We start from the raw sequence: 19,394 nt of genomic DNA, 5'->3' as shown, positions 1-19,394 counted from the left end.
CAAGGGCTCTCAACAAGCAGCTGCCCACCTGCTGAGCATTGGGGGACAAGTCCTGCTAACAGTCCTTCTGTTGCCAGCGCCCTCAGTCACACAAGGGATGCCCCTGGCAAGTGACAAGAAATGGACACACTGTGCATGTAACCAGCAACTCTTACAGACAGCCTTGAAGCATTTCACTCTTATCAACCTTTAACCTTGTTGCCAAGGGTGGTAGAGTTATCCCAACCCCAGTTTGCAGGTGCTAACCTTCATTTCCCCAGGTTTCAATGAATTGAGTCAGGCTAGAAATTCAGGACACAGCACAGTCATGGGACCCTGCGCCCCAAGATGCACCCTTCCACATTGCATCCTACTGACTTAAAGACAGGAGGTGAGAATCCCTGCAGGGGTAAGATGGCTGTTATTCGCATCTCAGCCTCCAGGTCTCCCCAGATGGGGTCCAGACAGTGGAGCAAGGCCACCTCAACCAGCCACAAGCCCGGGCTTGGTGAGAAGCATGTCTCTGGAGACCAAGGTCTCTGCCCCATTTCCCTCAGTTGGATGAGTAGAAAGATGAGCAGTAGCAGCGGTGTAAGTGAGGGACAGGTGGTCAGCAGAAGCTCCTGGACCAGCATAAATGAAAGGAAGTGGTGTTTCTGGAGCTGGTACTTGAGCATTCATTCTCCCATTCGCTGAGCAATTTCTGTGTGTTAAGCTACAAGGATGATGAAGACATGGTCCCTACCCTCAGAGTAGCGGGTATAATGGAGAAGCATAGGGATGGGGAACAGGGGTAGCCAAGAATTCTAAGTGAATTCCACCACATAAGATTGAATTGTCAGGACACGAATCCACAACCACAAAGAAATGTATGTTATAGAATTTATTTTTCTACATCTGATCCTAACCTGCTTCTAACTTACGATCTTATGATATAAGTAGATAAAAACAGACGCGTGCACCTCTACACATGCCCTGTCCCATATGCAAAATAATGTAATTCTCACTGAAAATCCAGTAAGACTAGCGGGGAGGGAGGTATGAATTGGCAGAGCACGAGGGAATCTCAGGGCGGCGAGACTACCCTATATGACACTCTAATGGTGCACACATGTCATTATGCATCTGTACAAACACATAGTACGTACAACACCAAGAGTGAACCCGAAAGTAAACCGTGGACTGGGCGATTATGATGTATCAACGTAGGTTCATCAATTGCAAGAAATGTACCATCTGGAGAAGGATGTTGATAGTGGGGAAGGCCATGCATGTGTTGAGGCAGCGAGTGTATGGGAAATCTTTCTATCTTCCCCTCAATTTTGCTGTGAACCTGAGACTACTCTAAAAAATAAAGTATTTAAAAAATAGTTCGATAAGACCACCACCAGATCATAATATAGACGGGTATTTAGTCCAGTCGGGCTGCTAAAACAAAGTACTATAGACTGGGTGACTTGCACATAACAGAAATTTACTTCTCACAGTTCTAGAGGCTAAGAAGTCCATCAAGACACTGGCAGATTCGGTGTCAGGTGAGGGCAGCTTCCTGGTCCACAAGCAGCCATCTTCTTCGCTATGCCCTCACATGGAGGGACAGGGATCTCACTGAGGTCTCTTCTATAAGGGCACTAATCCCATCCATAAGGCTCCACCCTCATGACCTAATCACCTCCCAATCCCATCGCACTGGGGGTTAAGGTTTCAAGATATGAATGGGGGGAAGGGCACATAAACATTCAGTCTGCGGCAACAAGAGCCCTGGGCAGCCAGCCAGCCTACCCACCCTGAGCCCTCTCTCTGCTCACAGCCTTCTCCATGGCAGCAACCAAAATGAGACATTATGCAGTATGCCAGGCATTTTGAGCCTCTATGGCCACCCTTTAGGGTCCAAGATTTAAAGAGACGTCCATTTGGAAGCCCAGATTTCTCAGTCTGCAAGCTCTGCCTTCACACACCATCCTGAGATAGAAGTTCAGTGGGCCAAAATGCAAACCATTCGGGGATTTGCCAAATTACAGAGCTCCATACAGCAGCTAGCCACTTCTTAATCTGTGCCAGAGTCTCTGCATACATAGCTCATTTAAATCTTAAAATAGCCCTGTGCAAAGAGATCATTATCCCACTTTTACAGATAAAGCAGCAGAGACTCAGAGAGGTTGAACGTCTTACCCACAGTCACAGAATGAGTTTGGAGCAGTCCCAGGATTCAGCCCCCAGGTCTCCCCAGGCCAACACTCAAAATGGTATCCACCACTTTTTAGTGTCCAGAGGAGAGTAAGCAGTGCCTTTGACATATTTCCTTGGTGTCCCTAAATGACTGTAGATACCAGCGTTGATGAAGCCTTTCAAGGGAAAAGAGCAAACCTGCCACCCCTGCAGAGTTAGTAAGCTGATTGCAATGCTGACAATGACAGCATCTCAAGCAAATTTCCTTGGATAGGTCTCTCCAGAAAGCATTCAATTCCAGCCATGAGAGCAACATGTTTGCAACATGAATTGACTAAAGGGAGAAGAAATGCCCTTCACTTAAGGGTTTCAGTTAGTGTTTCTCATAACAAAATCCAAGTCCTCAAAGGGCCTTTCCAATAAGGCCTTGTAAATGGTTTTCTAACCCTAAGAAAGACTTACTGCTGACTCCTTCAGGCTTATTAATATTTCATCATTAACAGATACATATTAAGTTCCTATTGTTCATGAAAAGAATTGGATTTAAACGAGAGGATTCCTTCTCATTAGTAGCTTATGATCTTATTACAGACAGATAAAAACTTACAAAAGACACGTCAGGGGACTTCCCTGGTGGCGCAGTGGTTAAGAATCTGCCTGCCAATGCAGGGCACACGGGTTTGAGCCCTGGTCTGGGAATATCCCACATGCCGCTGAGCAACTAAGCCTGTGCGCCACAACTACTGAGCTTGCGCTCTAGAGCCCACGAGCCACAAATACTGGGCCCTCGTGCCACAACAACTTAAGCCCGCATGCCTAAAGCCCGTGCTCCGCAACAAGAGAAGCCACCGCCATGAGAAGCCTGCACACCGCAACGAAGAGTAGCCCCTGCTCGCCGCAATTAGAGAAAGCTTGTGAGCAGCAACGAAGACCCAATGCAGCCAAAAAATAAATTAAATTAATAAATTAATAATAATAATAAAAAAGACACATCTGGAATAAAGGAGGTTTAATCTTCCTTAGGAACAACTGGACAGAGGAACGAACTCAGGCCCGGGCTTGTTCATGGTTGGTGTCTGGATGGTATCAACTGTGTGGTTTGAGTGACCCAATGTATTGTCTAGAAAAGAAAAGCTATTTTCCCACTCTTGCTTGAGTACCCTGTTCCACTCATTTTTTTTTCAACTGAAGTATAGTTGATTTATAACATTATATTAGTTGCAGGTTTACAACACAGTGATTTAATATTTTTATACAGTATACTCCATTTAAAGTTATTATAAAATATTGGCTATATTCCTGTGAACATTACATCCTTGTATCTTTTTATTTTATACATCTCTATTGGAGTATAATTGCTTCACAATACTCTGTTAGTTTCTGTTGTCCAACAAAGTGAATCAGCCGTATGCACACATATATCCCCATATCTCCTCCTTCTTGTGTCTCCCTTCTACCCTCTCTATCCCACCCCTCTAGGTCTCCACAAAGCACCGATCTGATCTCCCTGTGCTGTGCTGCTGCTTCCCACTAGCTATGTATTTTACATTTGGTAGTGTATATATGTCAATGCTACTCTCACTTTGTCCCAGCTTCCCCTTTCCCCCCACCCCATGTCCTCAGTTTCATTCTCTATATCTGTGTCCTTATTCTGTCCTGCCACTAGGTTCATCAGTACCATTTTTTTTAGATTCCATATATATGCATTAGCTTACAGTATTTGTTTTTCCCTTTCTGACTTACTTCACTCTGTATGACAGACTCTAGGTCCATCCACCTCACCACAAATAACTCAATTTCATTTCTTTTTATGGCTGAGTAATATTCCATTGTATATATGTACTACATCTTCTTTATCCATTCATCTGTCGATGGACATTTAGGTTGCTTCCATGTCCTGGCTATTGTAAATAGAGCTGCAGTGAACATTGTGGTACATGTCTCTTTTTGAATTATGGTTTTCTCAGGGTATATGCCCAGTAGTGGGATTGCTGGGTCGTATGGTAGTTCTGTTTTTAGTTTTTTAAATATCCTTGTATCTTATTTTATACCTAGTAGTTAATACCTCTTAATCCCCTTCCACTATCATGTCCCTCCCCACTCCCCTTGACTCATTTTTGTTTTTAAGAATTAAAGGATCTAAAGCTTTAAAATGTCAATGTTTACGGAAGGCAATAAATAATGCCACTCATCTCTCTTACCACTTTACCCTGAATTAGTCTATGAGATCAGCTTCAACTGTCTAGCAGAGCCTTGGGGTTACACAACACAGGCAGGCAAAGGACAGGTTGGGCAGAAGAAATCTCTGGGGTCTGGAGAATGGGACTCTAAGAAAGAGACAAGGTGGGAGCCATGGGCACCAGGCAGGTGGCCAACAGGGGTCTGCAGGGAGAGCCCAGAGATGAAAACAAAAAGACAAACAGCACATAGAGACTAACCCTGGTCTCCAGATGCAACTACGACCATTTCCCAGAAAACTGAGAAACCAACCCTTCTCTCTGGCCACAGAATAAGGAAATGAAAAAAAGGGCCCTTTTCTCAAAGCAAACAAATAGAAATGATTTAGAAAGCACCTACAGGCTTGCCACCTGACACTGTGCAAAAATGTCCTTCCTTTACTTTTTATGTATGTATGTATGTATTTATGCACACAGGCATTGGTTTATTATATTCCTTTGACCTGTACTTATGACCATTTTGCTTTACTACAAAGCTACGACAGAGGCTACACACTTTTGGAACCCTACGCTAGCTTCTACTAATATTTTAATAGTTTTAGGGTTGGAATTACAGTTACCGTATTTAAAATCAAAACAGCATCACTCGGCCACATGGTAAGAGCTGTAGCTGTGGGGTGGGTCTTTGTTTTCCTATAAAATTCTTCCGCGATGTTGCATTAAGGGGTTGACTAGATGACTCTTCAGCTCCCTTCTAGCACCGACATTCTTCTCCTTGTGTCTGTGCAGAGTAAATGGACTGGCCTTGAGTGCACCCCGGGGACAGAACAGGCTGGCAGCATCTGGGTTTGCCTAGGCCCCCAGGGGAAGCATGGCTCTGCCAGGTGTCACAGCTGATTTAACTAAAAGAAAGATAAAAACCAGCCATGGGAACTGAAGCTTGACAGCATTCCCTGAGGGTCTGGTGAGTGAGAACCAGAGAAGTATGGAAGAGACTAGAGGAATCTCCTCTGGCCCAAGACTCCCAGGCAATGTTTGCTCTAACGACTGAGATCCATCCCCAGAAATGTCCCCAGCTGTGTGCAAAACCACAGCGCCTGCTGAGGAAGGTGAGAGCTGAAGCTGCTAGTCAACTCCTGGGATAGGATGATGCAGAAGCAAAGGGCCAACTGGGAGAAGGGGATGTGGGGAAGAAAAAAGGATAAAGGCAAAGATACGTTTTCCGGTCTGCATGAGCTAATATCTCCACAGGGAGAGCTCAGATGGTGGCAGATTTTTTGTTTCCAAGACAAGAAGGGGATAAATGATCACCCTGTCTTATTTAAGACCACAGCTTGATGGCCAGAGATTTCTCTTCCAAATTTCTCATGCTGCTTTGTAAAGGACAAGGACAGTCAATACATTCAGCCTCCGTGTCCACATGGGAACAATGAAACACCGAGAAAGAATGTAATGAAGAAAGCAACTGCAGTAGGCTTTGGGAACAGACGTCAGAACGTCCACTTCCTAGCCTGCAAGACTCTCAGAATGCTTTATTTCCTTTCCTCCTAGTACCAGAGCACATTTCTATAGCAACTCCCAGAGAACTGGGTGCCTCATGGGGCCAGGTGGAGGATGGCTTAAAGATCCTCTTCTTTGGGGGCACAGAAGACCCTTAACGAGAACTAGATCCCTTGTTGGATCCTCCCCTTTCAATTTCAGGATATATGTGCTGAGATACTCTGGAATGATTTGGGGATTAAAGGGTGAACATTATGCAAGAAGAGAAATTAAAAATTAATGAAGAAATGAGGTCACTCAGTGAAGCCTCTTCAACAAACCAGGATGAGAACCTTCTGCTCACTTCTGACTTTTTGGCGAAGACACATAACTGCCACCTGTGAGGCGGTCCACAGGATGAGAGTATGGATTACTCACAAAGCTCTGAGTTTAGTTACCAAGTTCTATGCCACTATGACCTACTGTTATCCCTTTTGCAGAGGGAGAAACTGAGTCATGGTGAGATCACATGGTTATTAATGAGATAAAAATGAGCACTGGCCTCGCATGGATCCAAATCTACAGCTTGGCAGCTCTATTCACAACAGTCAAGACGTGGAAACAACCTAAATGTCCATCAACAGATGAATGGATGAAGAAGATGTGGTGTATATATACAACGGAATATTACTCAGCCATAAAAAAAAGAATGAAGTAATGCCATTTACCACAACATGGATGGACCAAGAGATTATCATACTAAGTGAAGTAAGTCAGAAAGAGAAAGACAAATACCATATGATATCACTTATATGTGGAATCTAAAATATGACACAAATGGGGGATTCCCTGGCAATCCAGTGGTTAGGACTCTGCACGCTCACTGCCGAGGGCCCAGGTTCAAACCCTGGCCGGGGAACTAAGGTCCCACAGGCCACGCAGCATGGCCAAAAAATAATAATAATTTAAAAAATGACACAAATGAACTTATCTATGAAACAGAAACAGACTCACAGACATAGAGAACAGACTTGTGGTTGCCAAGGGGTGGGGTGGAGAGATGGATTGGGAGTTTGGGGTTAGCACATGCCAACTATTATGCATAAAATGGATAAACAACAAGGTCCTACTGTACAGCACAGGGAACTATATTCAATATCCTGGGATCAACCATAATAGAAAAGAATAAGAAAAAGAATGTATATATATGCATAACTGAATCACTTTACTGTACGGGAGAAATTAACACAACACTGTAAATCAGCTATATTTCAATAAATTTTTTAAAAAATCTACAGCTATGGTCATATACTACAACATGGATGAACCTTGAGGACACTACGCTAAGTGAAACAAGGCAGTCACAGAATGACAAATAATGCATGATTCCACTCATTTAAGGTATCTAAAGCAGTCAATCTCACAGAAGCAAAAAGCATAACGGTAGTTGCCAGTGGCAGCGATATGTGGGGAATGGGGAGTTACTATTCAATGGGTCTAGAGTTTCAGTTTGTGCAAAATGACAAAGTCTTAGAAATCTGCTTTCAACATGTGTATAGTTAATATTTGCACTATACACCTAATGGTTGAGGGTAAATTCCATGTTGTGTTTTTTAATCACAATTTAAAAGATCTATAGCTATGAGCAGCTTAACAGCTGCGTCTCATGCATCTTAGTGCTGCTGCAAAGAAGAGTTTGAAGACATATATACTATAAAGGAAAATGTCTACAGCCATAGCTCTAGTAAGAGGAATGACAAACATGGGCAAAAGATATGAATAGACATTTCACCAAAGAGGCCATACAGATGGTAAACCTGCAGATGAAAAGACGACCAACACTGGCAGTCATTAGGGAAATAGAAATTTAAACTACAGTGACAAGACAGACCACAGAATGGGAGAAAATATTTGCAAATCATATACCTAATAAGGGCCTAGTATCTAAACTATGTAAGGAACTGTTACAACTCAACAATAAAAAGACAACCCAATTGAAAACTGGGCAAAAGCTTGAATAGACATTTCTCCAAAGAAGCTACGCAAATGGCCAATAAACACATGAGAAGATGCTCAAATCATAACTCGTCAGGGAAATGAAAAATCAAAACCACAATGAAAGACCACTTCACTCCCAGCAGGATGGCTAGAATCAACAAGACAGATAATAACAAGTGTTGACAAAGATGTAGGGAAACTGGAACCCTCATACACTGCTGGTGAGAAGGTAAAATGGCACAGCTGCTTTGGAAATCAGTTTGGCAGTTCCTCAAAAGGCTAAACATAGAATTACCATACGACCCAGCAATTCAACTCTCAGGAAAATACCCAAAAGAAAACACACATACATACATACAAAAACTTGTACAAAAACGTTGTTAGAAATATTATTCATAACAGGCAAAAGTGGAAACAATCCAAATGTCCATCAACTGATGGATAAACAAAATGTGGTAATCATACGATAGAATATTATTCAGCCATACAAAGGAATGAAGTGCTGACTCATATTACAACATGGATGAACCCGCGAAACATTATGCTTAGTGAAAGAAGCCAGTCACAAAGGGCCATATATTATAAGATTTCATTTCTATGGGCAAATCCATAGAGACAGAGGATAGTAGTTGCCGGGGGCTGGGAAGAAGGCTGAATTGGGAGTGACTGGTAATGGGTACCTGTCACTCTTTTTGGAGGGATGAAAATGCTTTGGAAATACAGATAATGACGATAGTTGCACCTACATGAGAATATACTAAAAACCATTGAATTATATACTTTAAAAGGTTGAGTTTTATGGTGTGTGAATTACATCTAAAAAAAATTTGAACACAATGAGAACACACCTATCAGAATGGATAAAATTAAAAATAGTGATAAGAGCAAAGAGTAATGATGCAAAAAACTGGATCACTCATACATTGTTGGTGGGAATGTAACTGATTCAGCCACTTCAGAAAACAGTTTGCAAGTTTCCTTTAAAATGACAAATGAACTCATCAGATGACCCGGCATATGACACTCTTGGCCATTTACTGTAGAGAAATGAAAACTTTTTTTTTTTTTTTAAGTGGCATACCCTTTTTTTTTTAATTTATTTTTTATTTTTGGCTGCAATGGGTCTTCGTTGCTGCACACGGGCTTTCTCTAGTTGAGGCAAGCAGGGGTTACTCTTCCTTGCGGTGCTCGGGCTTCTCATTGCGGTGGCTTCCTTTGTTGCGGAGCACGGGCTCTAGGTGCACGGGCTTCAGTAGTTGTGGCACGCGGGCTCAGTAGTTGTAGCTCGCGGGCTCTAGAGCACAAGCTCAGTAGTTGTGGGGCATGGGCCTAGTGGCTCCGTGGCATGTGGGATCTTCCTGGACCAGGGCTCAAACCCGTGTCCCCTGAATTGGCAGGCGGATTCTTAACCACTGTGTCACCAGGGAAGTCACCTTTTTTTTTTTTAAATTTATTTTTGGCTGCACTGAGTCTTCGTTGCTGCGCGTGGGCTTTTCACTGCGGTGGCTTCTCTTGTTGTGGAGCACGGGCTCTAGGCGTGCAGCCTTCAGTAGTTGTGGCGCACGGGCTTAGTTGCTCTGTGGCATGTGGGATCTGCCCGGACCGGGGCTCGAACACGTGCCCCCTGCACTGGCAGGCAGATTCTTAACTACTGCGCCACCAGGGAAGTCCAAGAAATGACAACTTCTGTCCACTCAAAAACCTATGCATGAATGTTCAGAGCAGTTTTCATTATAGCTGATAACTCAAAACCAACCAATGTCCTTCAGTGAGTGAATAGTTAACCAAATGATGGTCCACCATACCATGGAGTATTACTCAGCAATAAAAAGAAAAACAACTTTGGATGAACCTCAGGGAAGTTATGCTGAGAGAAAGAAAATAATCTCAGCAAGTTCCTTAAACTGTATGGTTCTACTGATATAACACTTGAAATAAAATTCTGGAGATAGAGAACAGATGAGTGGCCACCAGGGTTTGGGAATGGACAATGGAGAAGTTGTAGCTATAAGGAGTACCACGAGGGAGCCCGAGGTGATGGGACGGTTCTGTATCTTGACTGTGCTGATAGCAACAGGAAGCTACACACACACAAACAAGTGCATTATGTATAACTGGGGACTCAGCTCTGTGCATTTTACCAGTGTCATTACCCGGTTTTGCTATTGCACTAGTTATACAACATGTTCAACTGGGACGAATGGGTGAGGGGTACCAAAGACTTCTCTCCATTTCTTTGCAACAGCCAGCGAATCTATATTTATTCCAAAATAAGAAGTGTGTGGGGTTTTTAAAGTAACTACATGGGGTATTAGTCAATGCTTAAAAGTAATGACTGTGTTTCAATAAAGGTCAGAATTGAAGGCAGGAGTCAAGAAGAAATGACAGCCTGCACAGTACGGCCACAAACCATCACCTCTACAACATGTCAGGGGAATCCTCCTTTTAGTGTGAACTGCATACACCTGAGAACAAGTCAGGAACTTCCGGTGCAGACCCACTAACTTGTGTGTTCTCACTTGTCCTCTAATCCCCCGCGTGCAGCTCTGCTATCCTAACCTACCCTCATCCTCATCTCCGGGCTTCCATTCATGCTCTTTCCTATCTGAATTCATCTTCTCTCCACTTATCCAAATCCTTCCCACTGGGTCATAAGGCCCTGCAGCAGTATCCATCTTTCCACATGGGTTAATTGTATCTCTCTAACTAGATGCTTGAGTTCAGACACCAGGTCATCTTCCTCTACCATATCCTCCATAATACACCATACAATGCTGAGAACGTAAGGAGTATCAAAGATCTCTGTTGATGGAATAAAGGCCTGCCTGCCTCAAGATCTTTTATTATCACTCTTGCAAGCTAGGTGATGGAGAACGGGTACACACAGGGGCATGAAAGCCAAGACAACGTTTCACACGTAATTGCAACTGTGTACTTTTAAAATCATCATCTCAGTTGCTTTTTTTTTTTTTTGCGGTACGCGGGCCTCTCACTGTTGTGGCCTCTCCTGTTGCAGAGCACAGGCTCCGGGACGCACGGGCTCAGCGGCCATGGCTCACGGACCCAGCCGGTCTGCGGCATGTGGGATCTTCCCAGACCGGGGCACGAACCCGCATCCCCTGCATCGGCAGGCGGACTCTCAACCACTGCGCCACCGGGGAAGCCCCTCAGTTGCTTTTTATTACAGGGCTATGAATGATGCATAGGAGGCATAATCTGATCCATTTTACGGATAAGGAAACTTAGTTCAGAGTGGCTAAGTGATATACAAAATCACAATTGGTACCGAGTCAGTTAGAAACCAAGACTCATCCTAAAACCTTAACGAGACGCAAATTGCCACTTTAAACTTTGTTTTTAAAAATTACTGCTCTCTTCCCTTTTGCGGCCATTGCTGAAGCACCAGCGGCCAAAATGAAGTGCAATCCCTTTGTGACTTCTGACCCAAGCGAGAACAGGAAAAGGCATTTCAATGCGCCTTCCCACATTCGCAGGAAGATTATGTCTTCCCGTTTCTAAAGAGCTGAGACAGAGATACAATGTCCGATCCATGCCCATCCGAAAGGACGATGAAGTTCATGTTGTACAAGGGCACTACAGAGGGCAGCAAATTGGCAAAGCAGTCCAGGTTTACAGGAAGAAATATGTCATCTACGTTGAACGAGTGCAGTGGGAGAACGCTAACAGCACGACTGCGCATGTGGGCATTCACCCCAGCCAGGTGGTTATCACCAGACTAAAACTGGAGGAAGACCGCAAAAAGATCCTCGAACGTAAAGCCAAGTCTCACCAAGTAGGAAAGGAAAAGGGCAAATATAAGGAAGAAACAATTGAGAAGATGCAGGAATACAGTAATCTTGAATACAACTTTCATTAAAAACTGTTAAAAATGAAAAAAAGGGCAAATTATTAGTAAATTAAGATGCAAATATTCCCAAAATGAAGTGTAACTTTTGCAACCCAAAATATGGTACTTAGCCGACACCTTGGGGTGGCTGAGGCCCTATATGAAGAGGAAAAAGGAAAAGCCTTAAAAAGCGGGGATAGAAGAGCAGACTGTGATCAGGGAACAATTGGAGGAACACAGGAAAAGCCCCACTTCCAAACATATCCTGAATCCAGCCATACCTCTCCAGCACCACCGCTGTCCCCTAGACCCTGCCTCCATCACTCAGAGCACATCACTCCACTCAACAGCTCCCCGAAGCATAACGATCTAAACTTGACCTTGCTTAGAAAGCTCTAAATAGTCCGGGTCCTGCTCACCTCTCTAGACTCATCTCATTCCATTCGTCCCCACCAACAATGCTCCCTTCACACCTTTCCATCCCTCAAGCATGCCTAGCGGGGTCTTGCACAGCGGCACTGGCTTCTTCTCCTGCCTGGAATGCTTTGCCACCTGACCTTTGTACAGCTTGCCCTGTCATTCAGACTTCAGTGTAGGTGTCACCCCCTCAGCCTAAAGTAGTTGCTAATTCCTCTTTGTCACTTACCACCCTCTTAATTCTTTGCCAAACATCATTAACTGACATGTTTCTTATTGACTGATGTATTGATCGTCTCTCCCTCATCCCACTACAGTGTAAGCTCTAGGAGGGCAGGGAACTCTTTTCTCTTTTTTTTCTTTTGTATTCCCAGTGCCTGACATATAGCAGGTATTCAATAAATATGTGTACAGTGAAGGTCTGAATGAACGAATGAATGAAAAAGACCACCACCCTACCTCCTTCACAGTTCTGGTTCTACCTGGCCAATGAATGACCTATTAATGGCAATCTAAAAGTTACTAACATTCAACTAGAGGATAGGTAAATAGCATGACCCTTGATATCACAAAAGGTACTTTGAAAACAGTAAACCGCTGACCCTTGAACAACACGGGGGTTAATCCACGTATAACATAGTTGGCCCTGTGCATCCTCAGACTCAACTAACCATGGACCATGTAGTACTGTATTTACTACTGAAGAATATCTGCATATAAATGGACCCGTGCAGTTCAAACCTGTGTCATTCAAGGGTCAACTGTATTACAGATCATCTTACAAGGTCCAGATCAAGCCCCCTCTCTTCTCTGAAATCTTCCTGGGATACTCAAGCCCCATTGATCTCCCCTTTCTCTGACTTCCTAAAGCTTTTACTGCCTACACGACTCATGTGATACTTTACAACCCTCTTCTTCTTTTTCTTTTTTTTTTTTTTTGCGGTACGTGGGCCTCTCACTGCTGTGGCCTCACCCATTGCGGAGCACAAGCTCCGGACGCGCAGGCTCAGCGGCCATGGCTCACGGGCCCAGCCGCTCCGCGGCATGTGGGATCTTCCCGGACCGGGGCACGAACCCGCGTCCCCTGCATCGGCAGGCGGACTCTCAACCACTGCGCCACCAGGGAAGCCCTACAACCCTCTTCTGTATTTTGGTACCCATGCCTACCATGTGAGGGAACCATGCTAGGTCCTGGGAATACAACAACCAGTAAAAAGGAGTTTATACCCCGGTTGGGGGACATGAATAGTGAACCAGTATTTTCATAAACCATTGTATTTGTGATAAGTGTCACACACACACACACAAAAAAGTGTGCACTAACAGCATAATCAAAGGACAAAACCAGACCAGCTGCATAAAGGAAGGATAGCAAGTAGGAAGTGCGTCAGGGAAGTAACAGTCTATGAGAAGAAAATCTCTCAGCTTTGGGAGGCAGGAGACCAGGGAGCAGGCAGGATGGAGAACATAAATAGTATGAACTTGAAGCCGGGAGACCCTGATCCCACTTCCGGCTCCATCACTGTCCACCCACATTCCTCAGTTTGTCTGAGTTTCAATTGACTCCACTGTGATAAGAACAGAATCACGTTCAGTGTTTACAGAACCCTCAGAGAAATAAAATATAACCCCTTCGTTTTCCAGAGATGAAATTATTTAATTTCAATGAACAAGATACCTATTGAGCATATATTAATTACGTGTTAAGCATAAACATCCATCAAAGTAAATGGATTTGCCCAAGATTAACATTAGTCAGTGGGCACAGACCATATTAGAATCCACATCTGCTGAATCCCAGGCCCTGAATTCTTCTCATAGGTATCCATCACCCTCCACAATCTGGTCTATGCAACTCCCACTACTCTCACTGCCAGAAGCCCATTCCAAGCTGAAATGCTGAAACCATTCCAAGCTCCATGTTGACTCCAGGCCTTCTGAAATTCTGGGCCCCTTTGCGAGGTCACACATCCCCCCTTCCCAGATCAGAATGTGAAGTGTCCCCCATCCACACTCAGTTCAGGTAACACCTCCTAGTTTGCCATTCACGTAGCTGGTCTAGAGCAGTGGTTCTCCAAGTCTGCAGATTCCTGGGGGATCCAGAGATCCTTCAGGGGAGCCCATGAAATCAAAACTATTTTCAGAACAATACTAAGATGTCTTGTTCACTGTGCTGACATTTGTACTGTTGGTGCAAAAGCAAAGGTGAGTAAAACTGCTGGCACCTAGTGCAAATCAAGGCAGCAGACCAAATGACACGAAGAGGCATTATATTTTTCAGTGCCTTGTGTGGGCAGAAAAGAAAAAGGCAGTTTAAGAATGTCCTTGATGATGGGACTTCCCTGGCGGTCCAGTGGTTAAGACTTCACCTTTCAATGCAGGGGAAGATTTGATCCCTGGTCGCAGAGCCAAGATCCCACATGCCTCAGGGCCAAAAAACCAAAACATAAAACAGGGCTTCCCTTGTGGCGCGGTGGTTGAGAGTCCGCCTGCCGATGCAGGGGACGTGGGTTCATGCCCCGGTCTGGGAGGATCCCACATGCCGCGGAGCAGCTGGGCCTTTGAGCCGTGGCTGCTGGGCCTGTGTGTCCGGAGCCTGTGCTCCGCAGTGGGAGAGGCCACGGCAGTGAGAAGCCCGCATACCACAAAAAAAAAAAAAAAAAAAAAAAAAAACCCATAAAACAGAAGCAATATTGTAACAAATTCAATAAAGACTTTAAAAATGGTCCACATCAGAAAGTCTTTAAAAAAAAAAAAAAAGAACGTCCTTGATGAAGCAGTAAAAACCATTAATTAAATCCTGGCCCTTGAGTACACACGTTTTTAATATTCTGAAGAAATTCAGAAGCACAGAAAGCACTTCTGCTGCTTATCAAAGTACAGTGGTTGTCTCAAGGAAGAGTACTTAGGTGACTGAGTTCTGAGTTGAACTAGTGGCTTTCTTTGTGAAAGACTATTTTTACTTGAAAGGATGAATGACAGAAAAACTATGGATTTGAGTATTTGATAGACATTTTCTTGAAAATGAATAAATAAGCCTCTCACTTCAAGGAAAACTAGCAGTATTTGCTGCCACTGATAAAATTTGAGCTTTCACGCAAAAATTAGAATTTCAGAAAACTTGCCACTGCATGCTTGACATTTTTCCATTGCTTCAAGACTTTCCTGATGAGATCAATGGTGATAATGATGAAAAGGGGTTTTTAATATTGTATAATTAAAAGTCTCAATGTTTTCAACATCTGTATAACTCCGAACGAGTATTTTTCACATGGTCAATTCATCATGTTACAAAAATCATGCATGGATTAAAAAAATCCATTCAAAGCACAAGAAAGACTATTGGATTTTCATGTAGGAATACAAAAAGTTCATTGATAAGGTTTCTGATTCTGCACTGTAACTAACTTTTAAGAAACTATCACTTTTTGAGTTTTGATGAGGTATCAAAGAAGACTAAATACAGAAAAAGTACTTAACTTACACTTAACAAGTCACAAATACTTGTTAAACTGACGTTATACTCCTCCATCCCTAAGGGATATCTTTGTTCTTGAACAAATAGTGTGGTAACCTAGACTGCCTAAGCAAAGTTCCAGGGACATTTTAAATCAAATACTTCTAGGGCTTTATGAAAGATTTGGATGAACTGAATTATGATTTTCTTGACCCATTTGGGCTCGAATTTCACTTTAAAAACTACAGATCCAGAGAGTGGCATGGACATATATACACTACCAAACGTAAAATAGATAGCTAGTGGGAAGCAGCCACATAGCACAGGGAGTTCAGCTCCGTGCTTTGTGACCACCTAGAGGGGTGGGATAGGGAGGGTGGGAGGGAGGGAGATGCAAGAGGGAAGAGATATGGGAACATATGTATATGTATAACTGATTCACTTTGTTATAAAGCAGAAACTAATACACCATTGTAAAGCAATTATACTCCAATAAAGATGTTTAAAAAAAAAAAGGACAATCCTCTTTCCCATTCCTATTTGCTTTTGATCATCAAGAAATAAATACTGTTCTTTCCCCCCCTGCAGTATGTCCTATGCAAGATTGACCAGATGTTCTTGATGGGCCCAGTCAAACAGGAACATCAGCTTCCAGTAGCAGTCAAGATGAAGGAAACTGCATGTAGCCTATGAGTCCTGCTGATGTCAAAATCTCTGCACATAATACACAAAGCAACTACCTGAAGACTCTGAAAACTAAACAACTAGAGGCTATGGGACTTGAATCAAAGAGGGCAGAATCATTGAACTATGCAGCAAAAACTCTAGGAGAAATCTCCTATTTCTATCTAGAACATCAAGTAAAGGAGCCCCAGTGTACTACACAGTAAGGGGGAAGTCCCTGGTTTTCTTCTCTTTTTCTTTTCCTTCCTCACCTGGCCTTGCACTACACCAACCCCAGTCTCAGATCTGCATTGCCGCGGTGGCACAAGAAAAACAGACACCCTAAAGAGTCCTATCTATTAAAGAAATTGAATGAGTAGTTTAAAACCATCCAACAAAAGAAGACTCCAGGCACAGATTATTTACTGATAAACTTTACGAAACTGTTATGGACTGAATTGTGTCCCTCCAAAATTCATATGTTGAAGCCCTAACCCCAGTACCTCAGAATGTGACTGTATTTGGAGACAGGGCCTTTAAAGCAGTCATTAAGTTAAAATGAGCCTGTTAGGGTGAGCCCTAATCCAACCTGACTGGTGTCCTTATAAGAAGGGGAGATTAGGACAAATGGAGAGCCACTAAGGATGCTGACACACAGAGCGGGGACCCTGTGAATAGGCAGCAAGAGGGAGGCCATGTGCAAGCCACAGACACCTCAGAGGAACCCAACCCTGCCAGCACACGGATCTTGGAATGCTGGCCTCCAGAACTGAGAGAGAATAAATTTCCGTTGTTTAAGCTACCCATTATGTGGTATATTGTTTTCCACAGAAAGCTAATATACAAACATTTAATGGAAAAAATACCAATTCTACACAATCTCATCCAAAAAACAGAAGAGGAAAGAATACTTCCCAACTCATTTTGTGAGGCCAATAGTATCCTGATGCCCCCTTTTTTATTATAAGAAAACTACAGGCCAATATTCCTCATGAACATACATGTATCAAATCCTCAACAAAATATTAGCAGATTAAATCCATCAATATATAAAAAATGGGATTTATCATGAGAATATAAGGGTGGCTCAAAAGTTAAAGACAAAGAGAGTTTTGAAAGCAGCAAGAGAAAAGCAACTAGTTACATAGAAGGGAACCCCATACCCACTCCAATGAGACTATCAGAGGATTTTTCATCATAAATCTTGCCAGGCAAAAGGAGTAGAATGATATATATATTTAAAATATTGAAAGAAAAAGAATTGCCAACCAAGAACACTATTCTGTCAAAATTGTCCTTCAAAATCAAAGGGGAAAAAAAGGGGTGGGGGGGAAACAAAGGGAATGTAATTGATATAACCACTGTGGAGAACAGTATGGAGGTTCCCTAAAAAAAGAACTACCATATGACCCAGCAATCCCACTATTGGGCATATACCCTGAGAAAACCATAATTCAAAAGGTCACATGTACCCCAATATTCATTGCAGCACTATTTACAATAGTCAGGACATAGAAACAACCTAAATGTCCATCGACAGATGAATGGATAAAGAAGATGTGGTACATATACACAATGGAATATTACTCAGCCATAAAAAGGAATGAAATTGGGTCATTTGTAGAGATGTGCATGGACTTAGAGACTGTCATACAGAGTGAAGTAAGCCAGAAAGAGAAAAACAAATATTGTACATTAACACATATATGTGGAATCTAGAAAAGTGGTAGAGATGAACCTATTTGCAGGGCAAGAACAGAGACACAGACGTACAGAACGGACATGTGGAGACAGTGGGAGAAGGGGAGGGTGAGACGAACTGAAAGATTAGGATTGACATATATACACTATCATGCATAAAACAGATAGCTAGTGGGAACAAGCTATAAAGCACAGGAAGCTCAGCTCGGCACTCTATGACAAGCTTACTGGGTGGGATGGGGGGAGTGGGAGGGAGGTCCGAGAGGGAGGGGATATAGGTATACTTATAGCTGATTCACTTCCTTGTACAGCAGAAAATAACACAACATTGTAAAGCAATTATACTCCAATAAAAAAACAAAGGAGAGATAAAGACTTCCTCAGACAAAGGCTAAGAAACTTTACCACCTGCTTTATAAGACATGCTAAAGGTAGTTCAAGTTGAAATGAAAGACACTAATTAGAAATATGAGAGCATAAGAAAGTGTGAAACTAGTTGATAAAGGTAAATATAGAGACAAAAACAATATTTTATTACTATATACTATAAAAGACAAAAGTATTAGAAACAACTAAAACTGAATGTTAACAAATATATAAAGGTCAAAGTAAACTGTGACATCAAGAATATATAATGTGGTGGGGAGGAGAGGGAAAAGACAAGATTTCTTGTATGCAAGTGAAGTAAAGTAGTTGTCAGCTTAAAACAGAATGTCATAACTATTCGATACACGATATATTACTTAAGCCCTTAGTAACCACAAAGAAAATATGTATAGAAGTTATACAAAAGAAAAAAGAAAGACATTTCCACTAAGATCAGGAAAAAGACAAGGTTGCCCACTCTCACTACTATTATTCAACATAGTTTTGGAAGTTTTAGCCACAGCAATCGGAGAAGAAAAAGAAATAAAAGGAATCCAAATCAGAAAAGAAGAAGTAAAACTGTCACTGTTTGCAGATGACATGATACTATACATAGAGAATCCTAAAGATGCTACCAGAAAACTACTGAAGCTAATCAATGAATCTCGTAAAGTAGCAGGATACAAAATTAATGCACAGAAATCCTTTGCATTCCTATACACTAATGATGAAAGATCTGAAAGAAAAATTAAGGAAAGACTCCCATTTATCACTGCAACAAAAGGAATAAAATACCCAGGAATAAACCTACCTAAGGAGACAAAAGACCTGTATGCAGAAAACTATAAGACACTGAGGAAAGAAATTAAAGATGATACAAACAGATGGAGAGATATACCATGTTCTTGAACTGGAAGAATCAACAGTGTGAAAATGACTATACTACCAAAAGCAATCTACAGATTCAATGCAATCTCTATCAAACTACCAATGGCATTTTTTACAGAACTAGAACAAAGAGACTGCACAATGTGTATGGAAACACAAAAGACCCGAATAGCCAAAGCAATCTTCAGAAAGAAAAACAGAGCTGGAGGAATCAGGCTCCCTGACTTCAGACTAGACTACAAAGCTACAGTAA

At 42.5% G+C, this 19,394-nt stretch overlaps 1 protein-coding gene and 1 pseudogene across 1 annotated transcript in view; one reads left to right on the top strand and one right to left on the bottom strand.

Moving 5' to 3' along the window:
• Positions 1 to 19,394, bottom strand: part of LOC115842245 (coiled-coil domain-containing protein 3) — a 101,604-nt gene that overhangs the window by 64,267 nt on the left and 17,943 nt on the right. The window lies entirely within an intron of this gene.
• LOC115842336 (large ribosomal subunit protein uL24 pseudogene) lies at positions 11,217 to 11,679 on the top strand (annotated as a pseudogene).

This window comes from Globicephala melas, chromosome 2 (genome assembly GCF_963455315.2).
Source record: "Globicephala melas chromosome 2, mGloMel1.2, whole genome shotgun sequence".
Lineage (NCBI taxonomy): Eukaryota > Metazoa > Chordata > Mammalia > Artiodactyla > Delphinidae > Globicephala > Globicephala melas.
The sequence above is the reverse complement of the archived record's forward strand: the minus strand, read 5'-3'. Positions and strand labels throughout refer to the sequence as shown.